Source organism: Bos javanicus, chromosome 17 (genome assembly GCF_032452875.1).
Source record: "Bos javanicus breed banteng chromosome 17, ARS-OSU_banteng_1.0, whole genome shotgun sequence".
NCBI classification, from domain to species: Eukaryota; Metazoa; Chordata; class Mammalia; order Artiodactyla; family Bovidae; genus Bos; species Bos javanicus.
In genome coordinates, this window is record NC_083884.1 from 4,268,830 (window position 1) to 4,295,614 (window position 26,785).

Consider the following 26,785-nt stretch of genomic DNA (forward strand, 5'->3'; position numbering starts at 1 on the left):
TTAAAATGATGCACCCCCACTACCGTCTTGTTGCAGCTTCTCCTTTATCCTTGGATGTGGGGCATCATTTTTTGGTGGATTCCAACATCCTCCTGCTGGTGGCTGTTCAAGAGCTAGTTGCAATTTTGGTGTTCTTGAGGAGAAGATGAGTGCATGTCCTTCTGCTCTGCTAACTTGTACTATCCTGGATTCTGTGGGCCCTGTGTACTGTAGCCTGCCAGGCCCCTCGGTCCATGGGCTTCTCCAAGGAAGAATACTGGAGTGGGTTGCCATGCCCTTCTCCAGCGGATCTTCTCAATCCAGGGATCAAACCAGGGTCTCCTGCATTGCAGGCAGGTTCTTTACCATCTGAGCCACCAGGGAAGCCCCTACTCAGTACTGTGTCAAGGACCGAAATTGCATACACCCACATATACAGAATTGAAGCTTCTCCTACATTTGTGCAATATGACAAATTATTTTCACAGGTACTGTCATAACTCATCCTCACACAACAGTAATAGTGATAGGCAGCTTTTACAGAGCCTGACTTTGTACAGAGCCTCTGACCTAACTCCTTACATCTATTTATTCACTGACTTCATAAAACAGCTCTATGAGATACATATTACTATTCCCTGCATCTCACATATGAGGAAACCAAGGCACAGAGACACTTAGCTTCTCATCCAAGGTCACATAGCTAGAAAGCAGTAAAGCCAGAATTGAACCCATGAAGTTGTAATAACTTGATGAAGTTGGCATTATTATGCCTATTTTACAGTTCAGGAAACAAATTCAATAAAATTGGATGTGATTTGTTTCAAAAAGGTGGTGCTAATCTGTTGTTAGCTATTAAAAGTTATAAAACATGGAATAAACTTGTACGTTATTTTGTAAATATGTATATGTGTGTATTCTTTATCCTTCAGGTCGGACCAAATAGTAGTAAAATATATACGTGATTACACCCAAAGTTTTAAACAGATATGGTCTTGAAACCTTGGCCTTTTTCCCACCTCTGTGTCACTGCTCACACTGCTGCTGCTGCTAAGTCACTTCAGTCGTGTCTAACTCTGTGCGACCCCATAGACGGCAGCCCACCAGGCTCCCCCGTCCCTGGGATTCTCCAGGCAAGAATACTGGAGTGGGTTGCCATTTCCCTCTCCAATGCATGAAAGTGAAAAGTGAAAGTGAAGTCGCTCAGTCGTGTCTGACCGTCAGCGACCCCATGGACTGCAGCCCACCAGGCTCCTCCGTCCATGGGATTTTCCAGGCAAGAGTACTGGAGTGGGGTGCCACTGCCTGCTCCGAGAAAACTTCTAGTAGCCTAATAAAAAGTTCTTTGAGAAGAGAGACTTAAACATTCTTCAAAACCCCTCCCAGTCCCTCTTCACACCATACGACCTGGCAGGCACATGGATGGTTGGAGAGAACAAGGAGAGAACAAGGAGACCTAGTTATAGATTACAGGTTAATTTGTAGGTAGCACCAAGTATAAAATTCAATTAATCAATCATTGACTCAACAAGCAGTAAACTAGTAAAATTCCTGGCCTCGTAACATTTACAAATATTCCAATGAAGGAAAACATACAAAAAAAAAAAAACAAACAAGTAAATATATCTCATGACTAATGATAAAACTAAGGGTAGAGGTATAGTTGCAGGATACAGGAGGCAGATTGGTAGGGGTTACCTTTTTGTACAGTATAAGGAGTCCAAAAGGACCTTTCTGGCAAGAAGAAGATTGAACAGAGATCTGAAAGAAGAACATGTGGATGAAATGTGTTCATATCTGCAAAGCATTTTCATGTCTACAAGTCTATTGGAATAGATTAGATCCATTGTGCATGCAATATAAGGGCTCTCTCTCATGGGAAGAGCATTCCAATCAGAAAGATTAGCAGGTGCAAAGAGCCCAAGGTAAGAGTTCCCAGTATCTTTAAGCTGTAAGGAGAATAGTATGGCTGGAGCTGAGTGAGTGAGGATGAAGTAAGGAAAATGGTTTGCTCAGGAAAGTAATGGATTTAGGGATGGAGGGAGAAGATTCTAGAGGCTAAAGGCTGACTTTTACTTTGAGTAATATAAGAAGCCATTGGAGAAATCTTAAGGCAAGCAGTTATATGATTTCACATAGTTTTAAGGGATTAATTAATTAATATTTTCTCCGTATTAATGTTAAAATGAAAGTGATAGGCCATGGCATAGGCAAGAGTGGGAAGCATGAAGGTTAGGCAGCAACTGCAATAATTCTGGTGACAGAAGAAGAAAGATTGGACCAGAGTGGTGGTAGTCAGATTCTGGATGTACTTGGAGAGATGGACTGAGCTGTTGATAACTATGGATGGTATTTAAGAGTCATGAGACTATTATTGATTCACATAAGGGATAAGTATGAAGAGAAAATAACAGCAGTTCAAGGACTAAGCCCTGGGACACTCCAGTGCTTGGAAAAAAATAGGGTAGAAAAGAAATGGAGAAGAGTGGAGAGCCAATGGAGAGAAATGGAGAAGAGTAGAGAGCCAATAAGGAAAGCTCCAAGTTTTTCTGCTAAAAAACTGAGGAAGTAGCTGGAAGGACATGAGGAATCAAGAAAGGGTTGGGTTATTTAAGGTGAGAGCAATTACAGCATGTTTGCAAGCAGGTGTTCTTTTTCTAGGGCTGCCATAACAAAGTACCACAGGCTGAGAGGCTCAAACGGCAGAAATGTATTTTCTCACAGCTCTGGGGGCCAGGGCTCTACAGTGTCGGCAGCGCGGGTCTCCTCGAAGGCATCTCTACTCGGTGTGAAGGTGGTCGTTTTCTCCTTGTGTCATCACACTGTCTTTCCTCTGTGCATGTCTGTGTCTTCACCTCTTCTTCTTAAAAGGACACCAGTCACATTGGATTAGGGTACTACATAATGACCTCATTTTGACGCAGTTACCTCTTTAGTGATCTTATCTTCAGTCACGCTCTAAGGCACTGGGGGTTAGAACTTCACATATGAGTTTAGGGAGTACACAACTCAGCCCATAACAAGACTGATGAGAAAGATGCCAGGGATAATCACTGAAATGATGTTCTGAAACAGGCAAGAAGGGGTAGAATATGGTGCCTAAAGGGAAGAGCAGGCTGAAGACAGAACATGGATGATGCATCTATAATAACAAGAGAGAAAGCAGAGTGTCTTGATACATATACAGTTGAGTGGGTGCATGTGGTGGTGAGCATACAGCAGTTCTTTAAACTGCTTTCATTTACTCAGTGAGCTAGGCAGCAAGGTCATCATCAGGGCATGTGGTTGAGAAGGTGTTGGAAGATGGAAAAGAGAACACAAGGTCTGTAGTGGTCATTTGGGGTGGTGGAAGAGACAGTGGACACCTGGGAGATGTAGTGTGGAGGCTGGACATCACCGAGGGTCCACTTGGGGTGAGCTAACCTGGATTACAAGTGAGACCAGTAGGCATGGTGTATTCTCCCATGCTGTTTTGCCATAAGATCAGGCCTGGAGTAGACAGATATGGGGTTGGCCAAAACGTTTGCTTGGGTCTTTCCAAATGGAAAACAAACAAACAAACAAAAATCCAAACTAACTTTTTTGCCAACCCAATAGATTTTGACTTCCCAAGTGGTTCAGTGGTAAGGAATCTGCCTGCCAATGCAGATTTGATCCCTGGATTGGGAAGACCCCCTGCAGAAGGAAATGGCAACACACTCCAGTATTCTTGCCTGGAAAATTCCGTGAACAGAGGAGCCGGGTGGACTACAGTCTATGGGGGGTGCAGAAGAGTCAGACATGACTTAACAACTAAACAACAATGATTAGATTTAACTAGGGTGGTAGGGAAAGGCTTAGGGTTAGGTGCTAACAAGACGACTATGACAGAGGTAGACTAGGGTAAGGATCTGTGGGGTAATAATGATGACAGTGGCATCTCTGCTGGTAGGAAGGTATATTAGTTTCTTGGAGCTCCCATAACAAAATACCAGAAACTGGGTGGCTTCAACAACAGAAATAGTGTTACACAGAGGCCAGCAGTCTGAAACCACGGTGACTTTCTCACGGGTGTGAGGAAGGGATCTGTCCCAGGTCTCTCTCCTTAGCATGTAGATGGCCAGCTTCAGGTCTGTGCAGCATTCCCCCTGTGGGTGTCTATATCCAGATTGTCCCTTTTTATAAGGACATCTGTCATACTGAATTAGGGCCCATAATAATGACATCACTTTAACTGGATTACCTCTGCAATGATCCAATTAAGGTCACATCCTGAGAAACTGTGGTGAGGATTTCACCACATGAATTTTTAGTGAGTGAGTGAAGTTGCTCAGTCGTGTCCGACTCTTTGCGACCCCGTGGACTGTAGCCTACAAGGCTTCTCCGTCCATGGAAAATAGAAAAAGAAAAGTAAATTAAATCCAAAGTGAGCAAAATAAAAGAAACAATAAGAATTAGAGCAGAAGTCAACAAAATTGAAAATAGGAGATCAATAGATAAAATCAATAAATCAATTTAGTTCTTTGAAAAGATCAATTGGTAATGCACAAGCCAGACTAATTAAGAAACAGAGAAGACATAAATTACTAATATCAGAAATAAAAAGATATAACTACAGATCCTATGGATGTTGAAAAAATAATGAGTAAATGTATGAGCAACCCTATGCCCACAAATTTGATAACATAGATAAAATGGATCAATTCCTTGAAAGACACAATTTACCAAAACTCATAACAAAGAAATAAATGCTCTGAATAGGCTTATGTCTGCTAAGAAAGTGAATCAGTAATTAATAATCTTCCAAAACAAAAGCACTGGGTTCAGAGTTCCCTGGTGAATTCTACAAAACATTTAAAGGAAGAAATTATACCAATTCTCTACAATCTCTTTCAGAATATAGAAGCAGAGGGAACACTTTCTGACTTATTCTATACAGTCAGGATTACCCTTTTACCAAAAACAGAAAAAACATTACAAGAAAACTACAGATCAGGTGTTGAATACCAATATCTCTCATGAACACAGAAGTAAAAATCTTTACCAAAATATTAGCAAAAAATCCAACAATGTATAAAGATAATTATACACCATTACCAAGTGATATTTACCCAAGATAGACAGGGCTGGATAAATTAATTAGCGCAGGAGGGATTCCCTGGTAGTCCGGTGGTTGAGAATGCCTTCCAGGGCAGGATATATGGGCTCAATCCCTGATTGAGAGCTAAGATCCCACAGGACTCACAGCCAAAAAGCCAAAACATGAAACAGAAACAATACTGTAAAAAACACAATAAAGCTTTACAAAAAGTCAATTAGCATAACCCATTATATCCATTGGTTAAAAAGAAAAGAAACCACATGATTATATCAATAGATGCATAAAGAGCAACTGACAAAAATTGAACACTTATCCATGATAAAAACTCTCAATAAACTAGGAATATAGGGAAACTTCCTCAGCTTGATAAAGATTTTCTAAAAAAGACCTACAGCCAGCATCATGCCTAAGAGTGAGAAACTTAAAACTTTCTCACCAAGATTAGGTACAAGGCAAGGATGACCCTTCTCATCACCCCTTTTCAACATCATACTTGAAAGTTCTAGCTGATTCAGTAAGACAAGAAAAAGAAATGAATTGTGTACAAATTGGGAATAACATGAGTTGTGTAAAGCATCTGAAAATAAATCAACAAAAAACTCCTGGAACTAGTAAGCAATTGTAACAAGATATAGGATACAAAGTTAATAGACAAAAGTGTATCAGCAATAAACAAGTGGAATTTAACATTTGAAATGCAATATCATTTAATGGCTGAGTAATACTCCATTGTGTATATGTACCACAGCTTTCTTATCCATTCATCTGCTGATGGACATCTAGGTTGCTTCCATGTCCTGGCTATTATAAACAGTGCTGCGATGAACATTGGGGTACACGTGTCTCTTTCCCTTCTGGTTTCCTCAGTGTGTATGCCCAGCAGTGGGATTGCTGGATCATTTACATAAACACCCACAAAATGAAATACTTAGGTATAAGTCTAACAAAATATATATACAATTTATATGAGGAAAATTACAAACCTCTGATGAACAAAATTATCAAGAAATAAATAGAGAGATAGTCCACGTTTGTAGATAAGAAAATCATATTATCAAGATGTCAATTCTTCCCAAATTGAACTGTAGAGACAATGCAATTCCAGTCAAAATATCAAGTCATTTTGTGATGTCAACCAGCTGATTCTAAAGTTTACATGGAAGGTCAAGAGATTCAGAATAGTGAATGCAGTATTCAAGAAGAACAAACTTGGAGGACTTATATTACCAGACTTTAAGACTTACTATTAATCAAGACAGTAGGGTACTGGCAATGGAGGAGACAAATAGGTCAATGGAACAGAATAGAGAGCCAAGAAACAGACCCTTATAAATATAGTCAACTGATCTACAACAAAAGAATGAAGGCAATGCACTATTATTTTTAACCAATGGTGCTGAAACAGTTGAACATCTATATGCAAAAAGAGAGGGAGAGAATCTAGACATAGGCCTTACACCCTTCACAAAAATTAACTCAAAGTGGACTATGTTTGAGTCCTAGAAGATAACCTATGAGAAAAACCTAGATGGGTTTGGCTATGCATATAATTTTTAAAACACAATGCTAAAGATAAAATTCATGAAAAAAATTGATAAGCTGGACTTCATTAAAATTAAAAATTCTACTCTGCAAAAGACAGTGTCAAGAGAATGAAAAGAGAATACAAGCCACAGACTCAGAGAAAATATTTACAAAAACACATGTAGTAACAGATTGCTATCCAAAATATACAAAGAACTATTAAAATTGGACAGCTTAGAAAAAGCAAACAGCTCCTCCAGGAATAACGCCGTGATGAAGAGCCTTCCATGTGCATCTAATCTTCCTGACAGATCTCCTATAGAGACAAGGGAAGTGATCTCAGCTGGCTCAGTCCCTTGCCTGAACAACTCAAAAGTTAGTAAGAAGAGGTGTGGCCAATATGGCAGAGTAGGAAGACCCTGAGCTCCCCTCTTCCCACAGGCTCACCAGAATTACAAGTATCTACAGAGCAACTGATTTTGAAAACAACATGAAGACTAGTAGAAAAAATTTTTCCATAACTAGAGATGCACTGTGGAGAAGGAAATGGCTACCCACTCCAGTACTCTTGCCTGGAAAATCCATGGACGGAGGAGCCTGGTAGGCTGCAGTCCATGGGGTCTCGAAGAGTCTGACAGGACTGAGCGACTTCACTTTCACTTTCCACTTTGATGCACTAGAGAAGGAAATGGCAACCCACTCCAGTGTTCTTGCCTGGAGAATCCCAGGGATGGGGGAGCCTGGTGGGCTGCCGTCTCTGGGGTCGCACAGAGTCGGACACGACTGAAGTGACTTAGCAGCAGCAGCAGAGATATACTGTGAGTCAGGTAGGAGAGGTGGAGGCGCGGTCTAGTCAAGACACATACCCCTGTGTTGGTGACCCACAAACAGGAGGATGATCATAATTGCAGGGACTCTCCCCAAGTAGCAAGGGGTGTTAGCCTCACATTGGGCTCGCCAGTCAGGAGGTCCTGCACTGGGAAGATGAGCCCCTAGAATGTCTGGCTTTGAAGGCCAGCAGGGCTTAAGTATGGGAGAGCCAGAAGGCTGTAGAAAACACAGCCTCCACTCTTAAAGAGCATGCGCGGAATTACCCAGGCTTCAGGTCCCAGCACAAAGGTAGTGATTTAAAACGAGGCTGGGTCAAACCCACTTGTTGACCTTGGAGAATCTCCTCGAGAGGCAAAAGGCAACTGGAATATTCCCTGGAGACACAGATGCTAGAGAAAACCATTTGGGGGAACTTATTTACCACAAGCACACTGGGGATGGCAGGTGCCATTTTGGAGTCTTCCTTCTAGCTTATTAAGGACAAGAGTTTACTGGCTCACCAGCAGGCTGGCACCAGCCTCAAGTCCCCCAGCTAGACCACCCCAGGACCCAGCCCCTTCCCACCAGCAGGCCAGCAGTAGCCTTAGGACTTGGCTCCACCCACCAGTGCAGGAAACCCAGGTTGGATCCCTGGGTCAGAAAGATCCCCTGGAGGAGGAAATAGCTACCCTTTCCAGTATTCTTGCCTGGAGAATCCCATGGACAGAGGAGCCTTGCAGGATACAGTCCATGGGGCCCCAAAGAGTCAGACACCACTGAAGTGACCTAACACACACAACAGAAGAGCCCACACCATCCACACAGGTGCACATGTAGAACTCATAGCTCTGGTAGCCAGGGAAAGCATGTTACCAGGGCTCATAGGACATCTCCTACATAAGGTAACTTCTCCAAGATTGAGAAATGTAGCCTGCTGCTGCTAACTGCTAAGTCGTTTCAGTCGTGTCTGACTCTGTGCGACCCCATAGACAGCAGCCCACCAGGCTCCCCCGTCCCTGGGATTCTCCAGGCAAGAACACTGGAGTGGGTTGCCATTTCCTTCTCCAATGCATGAAAGTGAAAAGTGAAAGTGAAGTCGCTCAGTCGTGTCCGACTCGTAGCGACCCCATGGACTGCAGCCAACCAGGCTCCTCCGTCCATGGAATTTTCCAGGCAAGAGTATTGGAGTGGGGTGCCATTGCCTTCTCAGAACACATAGAAAGAAACACAGGGAATTATCCAAAATGAGGAGACAGAGTAATATGTTTCAAAAAAAGAAACAAAATAAAACCTCCAAAAGCAAACTAGATACAGCAGACACATGTAATCTACCTGATAAAGGGTTCGAGATAACGATCATAAAGATACTTACCAAACTTGGGAGAAAAATGGATAAATACAGTGAGAATTTCAACAAAAATAAAGTATAAGGAAGAATCAAAGAGCACTGAAAAATATAATTATTTAAACTTAAAAATAGACTAGAAGGAGTCAACAGTATAGATTAGGTGATGTGCTATGTGCTGTGTGCTCAGTCGTGCCCAACTCTTTGTGACCCTGTGGACTGCAGCCCACCAGGCTCTTCTGTTCATGTGATACTCCAGGCAAGAATAATGGAGTGGGTGGCCATGCCCTTCTGGGATCTTCCCCAACCAGCACATCTCCATGTCTCCTGCACTGGCAGGTGGATTCTTTACCACTAGCGCCACCTAGGTGGAGAAGGAGATGGCACCCCACTCCAGTACTCTTGCCTGGAAAATCCCATGGACGGAGGAGCCTGGTAGGCTGCAGTCCATGGAGTCGAGAAGAGTCGGACATGACTGAGCGACTTCACTTTCACTTTTCACTTTCATGCATTGGAGAAGGAAATGGCAACCCACTCCAGTATTCTTGCCTGGAGAATCCCAGGGACGGGGGAGCTGTCTATGGGGTGGGCTGCCGTCTATGGGGTCACACAGAGTTGGACACGACTGAAGTGACTTAGCAGCAGCAGCAGCAGCGCCACCTAGGAAGCCCAGATTAGGTGGTATAAAATAACAAATACAGCAGCTACAGAGTAACGAATCAGCAAAATGGAAGACATTCATGGAAATCACCCAAGTTTAAACAGAAAAAATAAATAAGAATTTTTTAAAGTGAGAATAGTTTAAAACGCCTCTGGGACACCACCAAGTATTTGCATTATAGGGAAAAAAGAATAAGAGAGAGAAAGGGACAGAAAAATTATTTGAAGGAATAATTGCTCATTCTCCCAAACATTTCAAAAAGAGTTAACACCTATCCTCTCTAGCTATTTCAAAATATTGAAGAGGAATAAGCATTTTTGAACTCATTCTGCAATGCCAGCATTATCCTGATACCAAAACCAGAAAAAGATACCAAAAAAACAAAAAAAAAAGGAAAAAAGAAAATTCAGTATCATCATGGAACATAGATGCAAAATCCTCAGCAAAATATCAGCAAACCAAATTCAACAATACATTAAAAGGATCATAAACTATGCATAATCAAGTAGGGTTTATCCTTGGGATGAAAGGACAGTTCAATATACAGAAATCAATGTGATACATTAACAAATAGAAGTATTGTTTAAATGAGCCAAAATCTTAACAAACATCTCACAAAAGAAGAGATGCAGACATCAAGCATGTGTAAAGATACTCTATATCATATGTCATCAATGAAACACAAATTAAAGCAACAATAAGATATCCCTATATACCTATTAGAATGGCCAATATCTGGAACACAAATAACATCAAATGCTGGTAAGGATATGGAGCAACCAGAACTCTCATTCATTGTTGATGGGAATGTATAATGGTACAACCAATGTGGAACATAGTTTGAAAGTTTCTTATACAACTGAACATTTTCTTACCATACAAATCAGCACTTGCACTCCTTGTGCATTTACCCAAAGAAGCCAAAAACAAACATGTCTACACAAAAACCTACATATGGGTATTTATAGTACATTTATTAAAAATTGCCAAATCTTGGAGGCAACCAAGACGTCCTTCAGTAGGAGAAAGAATCATAAACTGTGCTACTTCCAGGCTGTGAAATATTATCCTACAAATTTAAAAGTAAGCTGTCAAACCATGAAATGACATGGAGGAAACTTAAGTGCATATTACTAAGGGAACAAAGCCAATCTGAAAAGGCGACCTACTTTTTTATCCCAATTGTATGAAATTGTGGAAAAAGCAAAAACAGGGAAACAGTAAAAAAAAAAAAAATAAAGATCAATGGTTGCCAGAGGTTGAAGGCAGGGAGATGAATAGGCAGAGTACAGAGGAATTTTAGGGCAATAAAATGATATTATGATGATGAATGTATATCATTATACATTTGTCCAAACCCCTAGAATGTTACAGCATTCTAATTGTATAATGATTGTAATGTGTAAGTTTATCCATTGTAACAAATGTACCACTCTGCTGGAGGATATTGATAATTGTGGAAGCTATGCATGTATAGGGGCAGGAAGTATATTAAAAAAAAAAAAAAAAAACTTGTGTATCATCCACTTAATGTTGCTCTGGACTTAAAACTGCTCTAAAACTAGTTTATTGTAAAAGGACATCAATGGCTTGTTGGTCTTACTGAAGTTAGAGGATTTTTTGAGTTAAGGACTAAAAGAAGTCACCTGAAAAGATGTGAAGGGAGGAAGCAGAGTACAATGCTTGTAAAACTTTGCACTATCTTCGGAATGTGTACATAGTTCAATAGCTCACACCAGTGGGTACCTCTCACCAACATGGAATTTCCAGTTTTCTTGTTCTACTTTTCTCAAGTGGACTTCTGCATTGTCTGCTTTCCAACCAGACTGATCTTTACTAGATGAAGCCTCGGGAATATGTCAACAGATATCTCTAGGGGTTTCCTTGGCTTCTAAGCAGAAAGAAGAAACTGTGGTATGGTGACATGGGCGAGACGTCAGGTATGTACCAGTGAGGAATGATACATTGCAGGAGGCTTTACAGAAGCACCAGGAAATCAGAGCCAGTTATCCTTTCCACACGCAGGTTTCCTGCGCTCTGTGCCAGACGTCCCATCGGCATTGCTGTGGCTGGTTCAGCAAACAGTTACTGAGTTCCTGCTGTGTCTCATGCACTGTCCTAGGGCTAGAGAGGTAAAGGTACTGAACTAAGTAAAACGCACTCCCTGACTACAAAAGGTTCACAAACTAGGAGGAAGAAAGGAGGACCAAGAAAAAATTAACAAAAATTGTAAAAACATAGAGCAGGAAAAGTGGTATAACCCAGGCACAGAATAGCATGAGGATGATGGAAAACTGTAAGGACCGAAAGTTTGTGGGGATGGAAATTAACAAGGTCTTTATGAATGATGTTATATTTGAGGCAGAGCTTGACAAATAGATTTCAACAGTCTGTGTGTCTGCACGAGTCAAGACACAAGGGCTGAAATTCAAGGGATGTGTTTGGAGACTGACAAGCAGTTTAATTTGCTTGGTGTCAGAAGAGCTGAGACGCACATGCACAAAACCCAGGATGAAATGGAGAATATTGGATGGATTTTGAACAAGCAGGCAACATGGTCAGATCATGATCAAATGCAAGATATTGTAATAAAGCCCATAAGACAGACTGGAATAGTGAGCTGAAGGGACAGGAAGAGTGGGAAGGTGTCCTCATGGTGGACACCAGAGTGGTTGAAGGGAATGGAAGACAGAACCTGACTGAAGAATATTGCAGACTTTGACTTGATTCGACTGTGGGTGAGTTGATCATTCATTGACTGTGGGGGACAATTAAATGAGAAGTTGGAGAGAACACCAAGGTTTTGAACCTGGTGACTTGGAGGACACAGTTACTCACAGATATAAAAACGTTAAAGGGAGTAGGTGGTTTCAATGGAAAGATGATTTCTCTTTGAACATGCTGAATTAGTGATGCTTGAGGACGTCCAAGTGAAGTCATCTAGCAGCCAGTTGAAACTGTGGGATTAGAGATTGGGACAGTATAAGGGGGTAAGGAGGCAAGAATGTAGTTGTCTTTTTCACAAAGTGAAAGTGAAAATGCTATTCACTCAGTCATGTCCAACTCTTTTCGACCCCATGGACTGTAGCCTGCCAGGCTCTTCTGTCCGTGGGATTCTCCAGGCAAGAATACTGGAGTGGGTTGCCATTCCCTTTTCCAGAAATCAGATTCCTGACCCAGGAATCAGACTCGAGTCTCCTGTGCTACAGGCAGACTCTTTACCACTGAGCCACCAAGGAGTAGTTAATATGGATGTAGTATGATTATAGAACTTTGGTTAGGAAAAAACTGATGGAGAAAGATGTGGAAGAATTGGCAATAACAGTCAGAAGGAAGGTTTCATGAAGGAGGGGTACTCAATAACATCAATAATGCCAAATACTGGAAGACACAGATATAAAGAAGAAATCAAAACAAAATGTTGGGTTTTCCAGTTAGTGGGACAATGAGGAAACCTTAGGACCAAGAAAACAGACCATCGTGACTCATCCACTGTAGTCTGTCTCACTATGTTTCAAGAACAAGATGTCAGCCTGTGATTAAGAGCCTTGACTGTTTCCAGGTTACATGAATTCAAATCCCTGCTCTTTTAAAGAGTTAAAAGCTCTTGACCAAGCAAGTCAAGCTCCCTTCCTTATATAAGGAGACTTTATATAAGACAAGCCTTATCCTCCTCATCTGTAAAAATATAGGATTTGTCCAGGGACCTTAGGTATAATAGGGCTTCCCAGGTGGCACTACCAATAAAGAAGCCACCTGATGATGCAGGAGACCCAAGGGACATAGTTTTAATTCCTGGTTCAGGAAGATCCTCTGAAGCAGGAAATGGCACCCCACTCCAGTATTCTTGCCTGGAAAATTCCACGGGCAGAAGAGCCTGGCAGGTTACAGTCCATGGGGCCACGAAGAGTCAGACCCAACTGAGTGACTGAACGCACACGCTTAGGTACAAAACATTGACCATGATAATGTTCATTGTTCCAAATGGACTGAACACTTGGATGTTCTACTTAGTTCATTATACTGCATAGATTCAAAAGTAATCTTAGAGAACTATGTAATACAAAGGAAGCCCATATATATTTCTCATAGGTTAAACACACATTTCATTTAATGCGTGCCACCCCTCAACCTGATACTTTCATTTTCAATGAAGGACTTTGTTTAAAGAAAGAAAAGAAAGAAGAGTACAGAGTACAAAAGCAAGAAATTCTAATTTACTGAAAAGAAAGATCACCTTTTAGAGAAGTTTCCATGGTTACTATGGAAACAAGCAGTTTGCAGACGGATGAAGATGATCCCAACAACTACAAAACAACATTTCAGAATACAAGGAGGTAACAACTTCTGTTCCTTCTATATTCGGATATGTGGGGGAAGGTAAATGTGCTCCAATTATCAGCCAAACATGGACAATGCATGCTGCTGCTGCTGCTGCTGCTAAGTCGCTTCAGTCGTGTCCAACTGTGAGACCCCATAGACGTCAGCCCACCAGGCTCCCCCGTCCCTGGGATTCTCCAGGCAAGAACACTGGAGTGGGTTGCCATTTCCTTCTCCAATGCATGAAAGTGAAAAGGGAAAGTGAAGTCGCTCAGTCGTGTCTGACTCTTCGCGACCCCATGGACTGCAGCCTACCAGGCTCCTCCGTCCATGGGATTTTCCAGGCAAGAGTACTGGAGTGGGTGGACAATGCATAACATTAAATTATATAAAGGTGCTTGATGTTTCTATTCTACAGAAAACTAAAGTAGTCATAAAATGCAATATACTTGATCCCAAATGCACTATAGTTTTATAGGCTTAAGGCAGGAAGGAGAATGGGGTCTGTTTCCTGCTCATTCTTGTTTAATTGTTTTTAATGATCAAAAGGCTAGTGATAGTGCAGGCGGACTCTAGTATGTTTATGGGCGTGAGAGAAGGGGTAAAAGTTCAGCCATTCGATTTTGCTTCTTAAGTAATTCTTACGTCCTGTTTCTGCTGTTTGCACACCAAGCACAATTTCAACATTTGTAACATACTGCTAGAGAACTGACCTCACAGGCAGAGACAGAGTGCTGGCCTAGTTTCTATCCACTCTGATCTATAAAGTCATACTTTGGCACACACCAAAGAGATGAGCTTAGCACGTGCTGGGCTTTAACCATGTCAGGGTGTATAAACTAGGGCTAGCCAGGCATCACAGGCACCTGGAGAAGGAAATGGCAACCCGCTCCAGTACTCTTGCCTGGCAAATTCCATGGATGGAGGAGCCTGGTAGGCTACAGTCCATGGGGTCACAAAGAGTTGGACATGACTGAGTGACTTCACTCTTCACTCAGGCATCACAAATCACCCAGACAGGTAAATCACTAAGAAAGAACAAAGCATTAATACAAATTTCTCAACCTCATAAACATTGACATTCAAGCCAGATTAAGTGTTTTGCTGTGAAAAGGGGCAAAGCTATCCCTGTGTACAGTAAGATGTTTAGCAGCATTCTTAGTTTCTATCCACTTGTTTTTTTTTCTAGCCAAAGTTTACTATCACACTGTATCCATATCAATCACTCCTGTATGACAAAGACAGCCACATTTCTGCCTCCTTACTCCATCTACTGCCCCCATCTCTGATCCCACAGCTCCAACTGGCTGCTAGATGACTTCATTTGGACGTCCTCAAGCATCAATAATTCAGCATGCTCAAAGAAAAATCATCTTTCCATTGACGTCAGCTTCTCCCTTTAATGTTCCTGTATCTTGAATAACTCTTTGCCCTCTGTGCCCTCAGGTTAAAAACCTTGATGTCCTCTTCATCTCCTCCTCATTTAATTGACCCCCACAGTCAGTAAATGATCAACTCGCATGCAGTTGAGTCTAATTTCTGCAATGTTCTGCAATCAGTGTGCCCTCTTTTTCATTCCCTTCAGCCACTCTTGCGTCCACCATAAGGACACCTTTCAACTTTTCCTGCCCCTTTGGCTCACTATTTTGGTCCATCTTATGTGCTTTTACCAGAATATCCTTCATGTGATCATGATCTGACCATGTCACCTGCTTGTTCAAAATCCCTCCAATATTCTCGATTTCATCCTGGGTTTTGTGCATGTACATCTCAGCTCTTCTGACACCAAGCAATTTAAACTGCTTGTCAATCTCCAAACACATCCAATGGATTTCAACCACTCTGCCCTGACTCATGCAGACACACAGACCACTGAAATCTCTGTATTTGTCGAGCTTTGCCTCAAATATGACATCATTCACAAAGACCTTCTTAATTCCCCCCAATCATGACAACAAAAATGTGTCAGACATCTAAACTTGCTTCAGGCTATGAACCAGTAAAATATAAAAACAAACTCATAGATGATCACTTGATATCCTTGTTTCATCAGAGTATTTTGAAAAAAAAAAATTCTTTTTTAACAAAGAAAAAAGAGGTTTTCCTAAACTGTGAAAATCCAAATTTCTCAATATCTCCCATATTGGAGAAAGTCTATGTTTAGTCACCAAGTCAAAGCAAAAGTCCTGGAAAATTTCCCATTCTAGTGCCATCAAGAGATTCATGCAGACCATTTCTTAACCAAAACCCATTTTGTTAAGTTTTTGTTTTTCTTTTTTTAATTTAATTGGAGGCTAATTACTTTACAATATTGTATTGGGTTTGCCATACATTGACATGAATCAGCCACGGGTGTACATGTGTTCCCCATCCTGAACTCCCCTCCCACCTCCCTCCCCATCCCATCCCTCAGGGTCATCCCAGTGCACCAGCCCCGAGAACCCTGTAATACCCTGCCTTAACACTGGATGGGTTCAAAAGAACCCAAATTCTACACACAGAATTTGAACTGTGGGACAAGAGTTATGAGGCAAGGGTTATAAAGATGAATCTTAGTAAGTCTACTTTTATCTATAGAGTAGTTGCTAAAGAAATAAACATGTACAACTTTTTCCAAAGAACAGCCAAAGTCATTAAGTAGATAATCATTTTATACTTTCAGTTTTTGAAATGAAGATCTTAGAGCTCTGTGTGGTATTGGGATTCACAAAAATTATGGATGACTGACACTTAATCCCTTTCTGCCTTGTAGTAATAATTCTTTGGATTCATTCACAAAGAAAACACAAAATAAAACAAATCAAAAAAACTAATCAGATATAGAAACAAGGAGAATTTGTAACAGAAGCCATTAGACTTCTTGGTTCTAGACTCAATTTATCTTTACCCCAATTTCTCATTGTTAATCCTTAGAGCTTGGTTACTTTATCTCTACAGCCCCTTCCCATGCTGACAGTACACACATTTTACTTTTTTAATTCAAGAAACCAAATAAAAAAATATTGAGAATGAAAAGAATTCTTGAAACTGTGTGTCCCACTTTGGTACTTTCATATTCAGATTCAGATTTGCCTAGACTTTGTAAAGGCATTATATTCTGCTTCAGACAGAACTAAAACCTCTCTCTCTGGAAGTCTTGGGTCATATAGTATGTGCCTCCTATCACAGTACAGGGGAATGTCTTGTCTCCCATTTTGACAAGGCTATGAGTTTGTTACTCTATGGGAAAAAAAGAGGATTTAGTCAAGCTAAAGGGAAATCCCAAACCTCTGGCCTGGGGTATTGCAGAAAGCAGATATGAGATAGAGTTAGTTCAGTTTTGCTAAATACCTTCCATTTCCCCAAGGAACTCCATTTCTGGTTTTTCCTGTTGTTGTTACATGTAGAAGAGTTTAATAATCAACTGAATTTTTGAAGGAGAGAAAGACAAGAATATATACCTGATCATCCAAATTTCCATAATAGTTGGTGCATAGAAAATTCTGACTCTGAAAAGAGGAAACTTCCCAAACCGGAAAAACCAGAAGACTGCGCAAACCACTTCTCAAGGTGGTCAGCTTTCACAGACCGTGCTACTACTGTTATAATTTCTTGGACTACAGTTATATCCAAACACAAACCCATAAAGTCACTTTGGTCATCATTTTGGCCAAAACATCAGTAATTGTCTTTCTTTACAATAAAATGATTTTGTGCATGTAAAAGAGTTTATTACTCAGATTTCTTCTCCTTGGAAACAGACCAGCTGATTGGAGAAAAACCTCTGCTAAAAATGAAAATGCTTCCCAAGCTTAAAAGGTGAAAACTGTGGTCTTCACCACATGACAGTGTCCAAACTTAGTTTTTATTTCCCTGTACAAAGATTTCCATATATGTCTTTTCCCCAAAGAGCATAGCATTTTATTCAGGTTTTTTAAATTGTTATTAACAATGGTAACATTGGAAACTCTTACGTGGTGAGGTTTATGGCTACTCTTTCTGCTATATTCTTTATCATATATATAGTGGAAAACTTTAATCATTTTTTTTGAAGTATAGTTGACTTACAATGCTGCGTTAATTTCAGGTGTATAGCAAAGTAAATATATATATTTACTGAATATATATACAAATAAATATATATATATACTGAATCAGAAAAAAATTTAAATATTTTTTCCAGCTCTTTAAGGATTTCATATATGCTTTAAAATAAGGCCTTAATATAGAGCAGGATCACTGATGAGCCCTGAAAGTAAAGGAACTGAAACTGGCAAAGATACCTTATTATGTGAATTCACAGATCCTGCCCTGAAGGTTTTTTCCCAGAGGTTTTGGGAAACACCTTATGATTACAACAGAATCTTATTCTTTCTACCTTTTCATATCCTATCCTCACCTGGCTAGAGGCTCCACAGCTTTCAAAGAATCTTGATAATTATTTTATATAATACTACGTATCTCTTTGGGCTCTTTCGTTGTACTCAGATCTGTTTAGAGCTCTTAGGTTTTCGTTATTTAGATTGGGGTTTTACTTTACTGAGGTGTTAGAACAGAAGAGGGAATGTGTTTCATTTTTATTTTGATTACCACACACTCTTCTAACCCTTCGCCCCATGTTGACCCCTCTGAAAAGATGATAATCTCATTTCCTGCATCTTAAGAAAACTTCTTAACTGGTCAAGAATCATAATCAGGTTTAAACAGTTATTTTAGCCTTTCTTCTCCATCCCACTGACATTAAACCCAAGATGAGTCAAAATGTGATGTGTTCCACGCGATCTTTTCAAATATCCTTGAAACAGGCACGTGGTTTCAGTTCTGTGATGGAATAATTTGCTCCAAAGAACTTCAGCTTTCTGATCCTCCTTAATTGTCAGCATTGTATTTCTAGAAAATTCACCACAGAAGCTTTTCACTGGGCACAACCTTTAGACAGATAAATTTAAGGAGACGACCTGAGTCATGTATAAGAAATTCTAGAATCTTCCTCCCAAGACCCATGTAAGAAGAAAGGGACAAGTACTAAATAATAAAAAATATTTTCAAAGCCATTGGCTTCCAGACCCAAAATGGGAATATACTTTCTTTCCTGACTTAGAAATTGAAGAAAAGGACCAATTTAATTGTGCAATTTCCTACCCTGCCCTGGTGGTTGGATCTGAACCAGTATGACATGTAAGAAGTCTCAAAGGAGAGCAGAACAGTAGTGTCTTTAAATTCTTGGAACACCTGTTAACAGGTTATAGGGGGTTTATATATAGCAAGGAGAACTCCAGTCTTCACTTTGCTAGCATAAAAAAGACTCATTTAAAACACATTATTTGCCAAAGTTTCATTACTCAAAAGAGTAGATGTAACTTTAAAGCCTTAGGCACTCTACAAACTGTGATTTCAACATTTCCAAAAACCTTCTTGTAAATTTGGAGCTTAAATATATTTCCCATCATTTTTTAGGCTAAAATTGTTTCTGAATTAATATCCATTTAATTACAATAGTGATTAAATAAGTTATTTCTTAATGAGCCAGCACATTGCACACATACTTTGCTATCAGTATTTATACAGTCATCTCGTAAGTATAATTGAGAGGTTAGCATAACATATGTCCAGGAAAGTCAACAGGTAACTAGACTATTTAAAACAGAATAAAGATATTACATATTCAGTCATGGGAAACTTCCAATGGATATGGTAGACCCAGAGGAAGCCTCCACTCCACCACAAACAAATAGAAATGCTAATAAAAATAAATATTAACCATAACAAAAGAAAATGAAACTGAGTAAAAACAAGAGAGAGAAACTTCTATATACCTAAAAAAAAAGATAACTCAAAACCAGAAAGATGAGCTGAAAGCAAATAACTACACAAGGAAAGACTCAGATAGGGACCCAACAAGTCTGGGTTTAACGTACTCAGGGAGGCAAAACAGAAAAATTCAGGCCCAAGAAAAATGAGAGGATTGAACTGGGTCTTCTGAATAAAGCTGAGAGCATAAAGGGCTGCCCCAACAATATGCAAGATAAGGAATAAAAAATGCCTCTGCCCACTAGCCTGGGCCCACGTTAAGATGCCTACAAAGGAAAGAGTGGGGTGATTTAAGAGAGATTGCACTGAAGCATATTCTTTACCATATGTAGAATAGATGACCAGTGGGAGGTTGGTGTATGACACAGGGGACCCAAAGCAAGAGCTGTGTGACAATCTGGAGGAAGGCAGTGGGGCGCGATGAGAACACACGTGTGCCTATTCATGCTGATGTATGGCAAGACCCATCACAGTGCTGTAATGATCCTCCAATTTAAATAAATGAACAATTTCTTTAAAAAATAGTATCATACCTCCTTTCTGAGGCAATGGACAAAAGAAGAGTGTTTGTGAGCCATCGAAGCCTTCATCCTAGCCCACGCTGAAGTGTGGAGTCTTAATTCTCCTCTCAAGGGCCCAGAAATCCAAGAGTGACACATTAACCTAGACAGTGGTCTGAGACGCTGAGATCTGTAGGGTCCTGACTCACACCAACCTCAAATGGCTCAACGGGGATACAGTAGCCCAGGGGACACGGCACCCCTAAGGCAAGCTCTGCAGCAGATGAGCTAACAGCTCACCATGACCCATCACAAGAGGAACAAACCACCAAACAAGGAGAGAACTTGCATCTCAAGAATTAGGAAGAATGAGTCCATTTGGAAAAGTGTTGGAAATAAATGTTTACAATATTCAAAAAGAGAAGGAGAGGGAAAGAAGCAGCACCACTGTCTCCAGATTGAGAGCATTGTTCTATCAAAGGAGAGAGGAGGGGGCAGAGCCCAGCTTTGTGGAAAGTGCATTATATGAGAAGTGCTCACTTGTCTGGCCTGAACGCACAGTTTGCTTTCAGAGTGAAATATCTACGCCAGGAAATGCTGTTAGTTCATGCAAGTGACATCAGGAATTATGTTGAACCACATATGGTTCAGTGGTCTTTTTCCTCAAGCTAGAAAGATTGCACTGACAAGAATAAAAAGACAATCCAATTTTCTTTGACTTCTTGGCAAACTTCAGACTGGAAGTTTTATTTGCCATGTACCAGCTTTAATCCTCTTCCAAAGGTGAAACAAGAGGCCTTGGGGAGAATTTTGATTCTCAGCTCTTCCTCTCTAGTAAAATGACTCCTTTGTGGTAATTTTTTCCAGAACTGATAAATTCTATTAAGTTTTTTTTTCAAATCATGATTACCAAGTCGTTTTCTCTTTCCCTTGTTTCTGGTAATCTTCAAAGTAGAAAGAAATCCCCTAAGTAGAGCCAGGAGTGTCATTCCTAAAGGTTGTTGGAAGATTCAGTGATAGGGTAATCTCAGTGAATGCTGGTTGCTTACCTGCCTATCAGCTTTCAATCAATAATCTTGTGTTACATTGGCTTGGTTCATCTGTGAATCACAAACTATTTTTCATCTAAAGAATAGTCAAACCCAGCAAGTCCACTTCTGTATATATATCCAGAAAAAATGAAAACCTAATTCGAGAAGGTAGATGCATGTCAAAGTTCATAGCAGCACTATTTGCAATTAGCCAAGATAGGGACACAACCCAGGGCTTCTCAGGTAGCTCAGTGTGAAAGAATTCACCTGCCAAGCAGGAGACACAGTTTTGGTCCCTGGTCAGGAAGATCCCCTGGAGAAGAGAATGGCAGCCCACTCCAGTATTCTTGCCTGCAAAATCCCATGGATGGAGGAACCTGGAAGGCTATAGTCCGTGGAGTCGCAAAGAGTCAGACATGACTTAGTGGTTAAACAGTAGCAGCAGGATACAACTCAAGTGTCCATCTATAAACAAATGGATAAAGAAGATGGGCTGTTGCTGCTGCTGCTAAGTTGCTTCAGTCATGTCCGACTCTGTGCGATCCCATAGACAGCAGCCCACCAGGCTCCCCTGTCCCTGAGATTCTCCAGGCAAGAACACTGGAGTGGGTTGCCATTTCCTTCTCCAATGCATGAAAGTGAAAAGTGAAAGTGAAGTCTCTCAGTCGTGTCTGACTCTTCGCAACCCCATGGACTGCAGCCTATCAGGCTCCTCCACCCATGGGATTTTCCAGGCAAGAGTACTGGAGTGGGGTGCCATTGCCTTCTCCGAAAGAAGATGTGCTAAATATGTACAACAGAATATTACTCAGCCATTAAAAAGAAATTCTGCCATTTGCAGAAATGTAGATGGACCTAGAGAATATCATTCTTAGTGAAATAAATTAGCCAAAGAAATACCAATATTGTATGAAATCACTTATATGTGGAACCTAAAAATTAGTACAAGTGAAGGCATATAGCAAAACAGAACAGAATCACAGATACAGAAAACAAACTAGTGGTTAACAAAAAGGACAGAAAAGAAGGGAGGGGCAAATTTAGGGTATGGGAATAAAAGATACAAACTACTATGTAAAGCTATGACCAACCTAGATAGCATATTCAAAAGCAGAGACATTACTTTGCCAACAAAGGTTCATCTAGTCAAGGCTATGGTTTTTCCTGTGGTCATGTATGGATGTGAGAGTTGGACTGTGAAGAAGGCTAAGCGCCAAAGAATTGATGCTTTTGAACTGTGGTGTTGGAGAAGACTCTTGAGAGTCCCTTGGACTGCAAGGAGATCCAACCAGTCCATTCTGAAGATCAGCCCTGGGATTTCTTTGGAAGGAATGATGCTAAAGCTGAAAGTCCAGTACTTTGGCCACCTCATGTGAAGAGTTAACTCATTGGAAAAGACTCTGATGCTGGGAGGGATTGGGGGCAGGAGGAGAAGGGGAAGACAGAGGATGAGATGGCTGGATGGCATCACTGACTCAATGGACATGAGTCTGGGTGAACTCCGGGAGTTGGTGATGGACAGGGAGGCCCTGCGTGCTGCGATTCATGGGGTCACAAAGAGTCGGACACAACTGAGCGACTGATCTGATCCGATCTGACTATGTAGAAAATAGATAAGCAAGAAGGATACATTATATAACACAGGGAAGTATAGTTATTATCATGTAATAACTTTTAATGGAATTTAAACTACAAAAACATTGAATCACTATGCTGTACACTTGAAAATAATGTTATAAATCAACTATACTTCAATAAATTAATAATAAGTAGCCAAAAATACATGACAGAGCTGATGAGTTTGCACAACCTCTTTGGACTCCCTCAGTCCTCAGCTATTTTATCATACTGCCTGTTATTAAAACCTGGGTGAGTTGCAGCTTGGCCAGCCAGACATACAGGGAAGAGTAGGCCTCCAGAAAAATCCTAAGGGACCACTATATTAAGTATTTTCAGACTAAAACTTTAATATTATCAGAGGATAGTTGATTTTCATATTTTACGGATGAGACATAAACATGTAACTGAGGGTTAAATTGCATTGACTACATAAGAGAGTCACAGCTTTTCTTCCAAGGAGCAAGCATCTTTTAATTTCATGGCTGCAGTCACCATCTGCAGTGATTTTGGAGCCCCTCAAAGTCTCTCAGTGTTTCAATTTTTTCCCCATCTATTTGCCATGAAGTGATGGGACTGGATGCCATGATCATTGTTTTCTGAATGTTGAGTTTTAAGCCAACTTTTTCACTCTCCTCTTTCACTTTCATCAAGAGGCTCTTTAGTTCTTCTTCACTTTCTTCCATAAAGGTGGTGTCATCGGCACATCTGAGGTTATTGATATTTCTCCCAGAAATCTTGATTCCAGCTTGTGCTTCCTCCAGCCCAGCGTTTCTCATGATGTACTCTGCATATAAGTTAAATAAGCAGGGTGACAATATACAGCCTTGATGTACTCCTTTCTCAGTTTTGAACCAGTATGTTGTTCCATGTCCAGTTCTAACTTTTGCTTCTTGACCTGAATACAGATTTCTCAGGAAGCAGGTCCGGTGGTCTGGTATTCCCATCTCTTGAAGAATTTTCCAGTTTGTTGAGATCCAAATAGTCAAAGGCTTTGGCGTAGTCAATAAAGCAAAAGTAGATGTTTTTCTGGAACTTTCTTGCTTTTTCTATGATCCAACAGATGTTGGCAATTTGATTGCTGGTTCCTCTACCTTCTCTAAATCCAGCTTGAATATCTAGAAGTTCACAGTTCACATACTGTTGAAGCCTGGCATGGAGAATTTTGAGCATTACTTTGCTAGCATGTGAGATGATTGCAATTGTGTGGTAGTTTGAGCATTCTTTGGCATTGCCTCTCTTTGGGACTGAAATGAAAACTGACATTTTCCAGTCCTGTGGCCACTGCTGAGTTTTCAAAATTTGCTGGCATATTGAGTGCAGCACTTTCACAGCATCATCTTTTAGGATTTGAAATAGCTCAGCTGGAATTCCATCACCTCCACTAGCTTTGTTCATAGTGATGCTTCCTAAGGCCCATTTGACTTCACACTCCAGGATGTCTGGCTCTAGGTAAGTGGTCACACCATCATGGTTATCTGGGTCATGAAGATCTTTTTTGTATAGTTCCTCTGTGTATTCTTGCCACCTCTTCTTAATATCGTCTGATTATGTTAGGTCCATACAATTTCTGTCTTTTATTGTACCCACCTTTGCATGAAATATTCCCTTGGTATCTCTAATTTTCTTGAAGAGATCTCTAGTATTTCCCATTCTATTGTTTTCCTCTATTTCTTTGCATTGATCACTGAGAAAGGCTTTCTTATTTCTCCTTGCTGTTCTTTGGAACTCTGCATTCAAATGGCTATATCTTTCCTTTTCTCCTTTGCCTTTTGCTTCTCTTCTTTCCTCTTTTCTTCTTTTCTTTTCTCCTTGGAAGAAAAGCAATGACCAACCTAGACAGCATATTAAAAAGCAGACACATTATTTTGCCAGCAAAGGTCCGCCTAGTCAAAGCTATGGTTTTTTCAGTAGTCATGTATGGATGTGAGAGTTGGACTAAGAAGAAAGCTGAATGCCGAAGAATTAATGCTTTTGAACTATGGTGTTGGAGGAGACTCTTAAGAGTTCGTTGGACATCAAGGAATCCAACCAGTCCATCCTAAAGGAAAGCAGTCCAGAATATTCATTGGAAAGACTGATGCTGAAGCTGAAACTCCAATACTTTGGCCTCCTGATGCAAAGAACTGATTCATTTGAAAAGACCTTAATGCTGGGAAAGATAGAAGGCAAGAGGAAAGGGGTATGACAGAAGATGAGATGGTTGGATGGCATCACCAACTCGATGGACATGAGTTTGAGTAAGCTCTGGGAGTTGGTGATGGACAGGGAGGCCTTTCACGCTGCAGTCCATGGGGTTGCACAGAGTCGGATATGACTGAGCAACTAAACTGAACTGACTGAACCTAAGAGAGTACCCACCCAACAAAATGTTCCATCCCTATGTATCTAATCACTTTCTTGAATACAGAGGAGACTCTAATCCAAAATATGATCCAAAAATGAATGTTAGGTGGGAGTGATTAATATAAAGTCAGTATTCAGCACAGCAGGCAATGTTGATAGATGGCAGCTGGTTAAATAACTAATGTGGTATTGTGTTATAAAGACAAATTTCCATTCAGTAAAAAACCTTGAGATAAGATGAAGCCTAATAATCATTATGAATGTGTATGCAGGAATAAGTAGGTATCAAGCGCTACATATATTTAGCTGAAACTCAAAAAACTTAGAAATGACAGTGCTTCAGATTTCGACCTTATAAAGCTTCAGGAAATTACAGAAGAACCCTGGAATTACCAACTAGAACAAAAGAAGAAAAAACTGTCATTACCCTTAGGAGAAATCAGATGAAACCTTTCCCCTGAGCACCCACTCCAGCAAGCCGTGTACTTATCACATCCTATACATCACGTCACATCACTCACACCCCTGAGGTCCAAACTAATAGCATGCCCTCAGAAATTACTAGGAAATTTAGCTTAATTTCTTTTACTATTCTTGCTTTAATAGTCATGCTACCTTAATAGGGCCTCAAATCTTTCTTTGTAACTTTTCTGAGAGAATAACAAAGGAATTCCATGTTCTTGAATTTGAGTCAGTTGGAGAGAGGTGGATGAACGTAGAGCCTGTTATACAGAGTAAAGTAAGTTAGAAAGAGAAAAACAAACATCATATATGAACACATAGATATGGAATCTAGAAAAATACTGCTGATGAACCTATTTACAGAGAAGAAACAGAGACGCAGACATTGAGAAGGGTCTAGTGGACACAGCGGGGGAAGGAAAGGGTCGGTCAAATTGAGAAAAGTAGCACTGGCATACATACAGCATCAGGTGTGAAATAGACAGTTAGCGGCAAGCTGCCGTGTAACACAGGGAGCCCAGCCTGGTGCTCTGTGATGAGCTAGAGGGGTGGGATTGAGCAGGGAGGGAGGTTTAAGAGAGAGAGGATATATATATAAAATTATGACTGATTTGTGTTGTTCAACAGAGTCCACTCCAAGATTGTAAAGCAATAATCCTCAATTTAGAAAAAAACCCAGGTTCTTTCATGACACTGAGATTAATCAGAAGATCTACTGACTGTGTAAAGATTTAAGGAAAAATAGGCCTAAAAGTTTGCTTAAAACTCTGAGAAGGCAGTGGAAAAAAAAAAAAATCAAAACTAGTCACAAAAATATCTCCATCAATCGTTCTTAAATGATTGGACTTTACCATCTGGAATCAATTGCCTTGTGATGGAGAAACAGATGTTCTATCAAGGTTGCTTTGTGATCAAACAAGCCAAGAGGAAGGGTAGGGCCAGCTTCTGAAACACGCAAAGCCCTATACAGAAAGGAGAAAATGATAAAGTAGATTGTCTTTGGCCAGAAGTGAAATGAGCAAGGGTAGGAGTTATGTTTTTTGGCTCACTCATAAGCCGTCAGTCCTGTAGCTGACCAAGAATCACCTCCACAGCTAGTCCTTATGTTTCTGATACATAAGAGAACTATAATCTTATCATTACTATATGTAATTCCTCTAGATATATATTCCATGAGGGCACTGACTTTCATTGATTTTGTGCCTTGCATGAAGTAGGTCCTCATGGATGGATGGATGGATGGATGGATGGATGAATAAAGTTGCTAACCATTGAACTACACCCTTGGCTTGGATGCCTCTCCTGTCCCTTTTAGGTTGA

General features: G+C 40.5%; 1 long non-coding RNA gene across 2 annotated transcripts in view; it reads right to left on the bottom strand.

Annotated features, from left to right (window-relative positions):
- Positions 1 to 26,785, bottom strand: part of LOC133228495 (uncharacterized) — a 138,058-nt gene that overhangs the window by 95,998 nt on the left and 15,275 nt on the right. Inside the window, exon 1 of one of the 2 annotated variants that reach the window (XR_009730225.1) lies at positions 4,202 to 4,353. The exons of the other annotated variant lie outside the window; for it this stretch is intronic. This is a non-coding gene — a long non-coding RNA (uncharacterized LOC133228495). Of the gene's footprint in view, positions 1 to 4,201; positions 4,354 to 26,785 lie in introns of those variants that run through there. 2 annotated transcript variants of the gene reach the window in all.